Source organism: Apium graveolens, chromosome 4, assembly GCF_009905375.1.
Source record: "Apium graveolens cultivar Ventura chromosome 4, ASM990537v1, whole genome shotgun sequence".
NCBI lineage: Eukaryota > Viridiplantae > Streptophyta > Magnoliopsida > Apiales > Apiaceae > Apium > Apium graveolens.
The window spans coordinates 60,467,411-60,471,640 of record NC_133650.1 but is presented as its reverse complement, the minus strand read 5'-3'; the positions used below and the strand labels follow the sequence as shown (position 1 = coordinate 60,471,640).

Genomic DNA, 4,230 nt, shown 5'->3' with positions numbered 1-4,230 from the left:
GGGTTTATTTATGAATTAAAATCATAGAACCTGATTTAAAATATTTTCTGATTTTTTGGAAAATCATTCGAATAATTTCAGATCGTCGGAGAATATTATCTCGACTTATTTTTATATTTTGAATATAGTTTCAAAGAGAAACTCCCCCCTTATTTAATTATCTGTTGACAACGGTCAACTCACATCCTTAGTACTTCCTCCGAAAACTTTCGGAAGTACGTATATATATATATATATGAAGTAAAGCTATGACTATCAACAAGCAAAACACTTGGGGGAACTTTGATGTGGTTCGAGTTCTCGGGATATGATAGGATCTCCTAAAGGATAAGGGAGGGGTAGGATCCAAGTACTTCGTGTATTGGATAGACTACCAGTACCGTAGGAGACGGTACAACCTGTACTTAAGGACCTGCGAAGTGTGTGTATACCCAAAATGAGGACACATAGCCCGTATGTGGCAAGGGTGATAACCAGGATACGAAGGTGTTATCATTCTACTAGTAAGAAAAGGTTACTTTTATCTAGTACGACTGATCATCGTATGTGGTGGCTCCAACAAATGTCCTATGCTTCCAATTGGAATTGTGATGCAATACCGTAACCCAAGCCTAGGTGCTGGGTTTACTATTAAGGTATTCGCGGGTTAATAAAATCCACTAAATGATTGTTTTCATAAAAGGCGTGTATCACTAAGGGAAACTATTTTCGAATAAAATGTAATTATCATATATGATGTTTTACGTAAGTTTATCATACAGTCATTTTCATACTGTACATTATTATGCTGAGCACTATAGCTCACTCTTGCTTTCTTTTAAATGACACAACACAACAGTGAATCAAGATGCCTACCATGAGAACCACAGCCAGGAAATGGGTAGGAAATGGCCAGCTGTTCTGTAGATTGTTTGGTTTTGTACCCAGGTAGTCCGAATAAGCTGGATTGGGTTTCAGTTGTTTTTAGTTCGGCTTATTTATTAGTATGACTTATGTAAGGTAATAAATAAGAATTGTATATTTGGCCGACGGACTAGCCTTACTTAAAGGTTATTCCCCGATAAAACTTAATTACTTTTGGGTTGTAATAATTATCACTTTGCGGTTTAATCTACTCTAGTAATGAATGGTTCGTTTCCAGGACAATAACCTGTAAGTGTGTGTGTGTGTATGATAAGTGTGGGGTCGTAAAGTGTGAGTATTTATATCTTGTGGTGTGAGGTATGTGGTTTATAGTGGTTTAGATGGCGTGGCCTCTGAGATTCCCGACCCCGAATTTTGGGGCGCCACAATTTGCATCTTCTTCCATCTTCATGACAATAAAATCACATGGAACATAAAATTTCCCTACCTTAACGGGAACATCTTCAAGTACACCAAGAGGATATTTTACGGTTATGTCTGCCAGCTGTAAAGAGAATGTGTGGGTTTCAATTCACCCATATGAAGCTTTTTATAGATTGATAATTGCATTAGACTGATACTTGCTCCAAGATCAGACAAAGCTCTTTTGATTTCAACATCCCCTAATTTGACAGGAATGGAGTAGCTACCTGGATCCACTAACTTTTTAGGAAGATGATTTTGCAAGATGGCATTGCATTCTGCCGTTAATGAGATAGTAGATATTTTTTCAATCTTTCTCTTCTTTGACAATATATCTTTGAGAAATTTTGCGTATGAAGGCATCTCCGATATAACATCCAAGAATGGAATATAGATATGTAGCTTTTGCAAAATTCCAAGAAACTTACCATACTTCTTCTATAGAGTAGCTTACGCCAACCTTTGTGGAAAATGAACAGGTGGCACGTATGGTTTAATAAGAGCAATAATAGGTTCCTTCTAATCTTCTTCCACTGCCTCTTTTTCGATCACTTTTTCAGCTATAATGTCATCTTCATGATTTTCAACATTCACAATAGTTGTGATCAACGTGAAATCCGGTTCTTGCAATTCTCTTCCGCTCCTAGTAGTTATAGCATTGATATGGCCCATTGGTGGTTGCTCAGTTTGGCCAGGAAGTTGTCCTGAAGACTTGTTAAGTTGGCTCAACTGCTGAGCAATTTGAGTAATTGAATTTTCCATCAACTTGTTGTGAGCCTTCATCTCATTGATACTTGCAACAAGTTGATGGAAAATTCAATTACTCAAATTGCTCAGCAGTTGAGCCAACTTAACAAGTCTTCAGGACAACTTCCTGGCCAAACTGAGCAACCACCAATGGGCCATATCAATGTTATAACTACTAGGAGCGGAAGAGAATTGCAAGAACCGGATTTCACGTTGATCACAACTATTGTGAATGTTGAAAATCATGAAGATGACATTATAGCTGAAAAAGTGATCAAAAAAGAGGCAGTGGAAGAAGATTAGAAGGAACGTATTGTTGCTCTTATTAAACCATACGTGCCACCTGTTCATTTTCCACAAAAGTTGGCGTAAGCTACGCTATAGAAGAAGTATGGTAAGTTTCTTGGAATTTTGCAAAAGCTACATATCTATATTCCATTCTTGGATGTTATATCGGAGATGCCTTCATACGCAAAATTTCTCAAAGATATATTGTCAAAGAAGAGAAAGATTGAAAAAAGTTCTACTATCTAATTAACGGCAGAATGCAATGCCATCTTGCAAAATCATCTCATTGATACTTGCAACAAATTCTTCATTCTTCTTCAACTGTGTAGAGATAAATCCTTCCAAAAGATTTTCCAAGTTAGATTTTTGTGGCTGAGGTGGTTGAAGTTGAGCTTGATCCTGAGTATTTCTGTATGATAAATTAGGATGATCTCTCCAACCTGGATTGTATGTGTTAGAGTAAGGATTATACGGTTGCCTTTAATTTTGGTTGCAAAGGACATTTTCTTGTACCATTGCTAATCCAAAGGGATTGAACTGACAAATATTTTAAGTGTGTCCAACTACACCAAAAATCTCGCATGAGGCAACTGTAGATGATGTTCTAGAATCCAATTGCTCAATCTTCTTAACCATTTTTTGCATAGTAGTATTCAACATGGTTAGAGCATCAACATCATACTTACCTCCCTTCTTAGGATGATTTTTATCACTGTATGGATAGTTATCATTGGATGCCATATCATCTAACAAAGCTTTCGCATCCTCAGTGTTCTTCTTAATAATAGATCCACCAGAAGCAGCATCAACAAAAATTTGTAATTCTTGTGTTAACCCATTGTAGAATGTCTAGATCAATAACCAGTCAGGAATGCCATGGTGAGGATATTGTCTCTGAAGCCTTTTGTATCTTTTCCACGCATCATGAAGAGACTCCTCATCATCTTGATGAAAGTTAGATATGTCATTCCTGAGCTTTATAGTCTTCTTCTGACTGGAAAATTTAATTAGAAAGGCCTTTGCTAAACCATCCCAAGTAGTGAACTTGTTTGTCACTTCATCTGTCAACTAATCCTTTGCTACATCTCGAAGAGAGAATGGAAATAATCACAGGTTTATCGCATCATCACTAACAATAGTCAACTTTATCCTATCACACTTCTCCAGAAAACTCTTGAGATGATCCACAGGATTTTTAGTGGACAATCCTACGAAAGGATCATTGAAGATGAATTGGTTGAATTGAGGCTTGATTTCAAAGTGGGTAGCAGTGACTATTGGTCTGAGAATACAAGAGAGTACGTCCTTGGTATCTGGCATACCCTGCTCATTGGGAGCTTTAGCTGGTTCACCCATAACTTTCTTGTCTTTCTATTTTCTTCGTGCACCCGCTTGTCTTCTTGTTGTAGCTTCAATTTCAGAATCAAAAGCAATCAAGTTTTCTGTACCTGAACTTCGGGTTTGCATGCAACAAGAAAACTAAAAACCAATATCACATAACAAGGGAATAATAGCCGAAGCACACGACTAAAAGACTTAGCTAAACTAACTCAAAAATTTACTAATCTAATACTGCTTTGTCCACGACAACGACGCCAAAAATTTGACAAGGCTATCATGTTCCTATCAAATAATAGTTCCTAACAAATCCTTCTAACTATATAGTAGGGTAAGTCATAGTCGATCCCACAGAGACAAATGTACCAATCACTAGTAATTCTTGACTCGATTTAACTAAGCAAGTAATACAATTGAAATTGAGAGATTGATCTAAAATTATACTAAACCAAATACGGTGTATTAATCAAATAACTAAAAACATCCATGGTTAAGTATCCCCACTGGCATGAATCAATACAATTATGATTT

The 4,230-nt window shown here is 36.7% G+C and overlaps 1 non-coding gene across 1 annotated transcript; it reads left to right on the top strand.

Moving 5' to 3' along the window:
- Window positions 1–3,232: 3,232 nt before the first annotated feature.
- Window positions 3,233–3,339, top strand: LOC141722154 (small nucleolar RNA R71). Its single transcript, XR_012575182.1, has one exon. It is a non-coding gene; the product is annotated as a small nucleolar RNA R71 (small nucleolar RNA).
- Window positions 3,340–4,230: the final 891 nt, after the last annotated feature.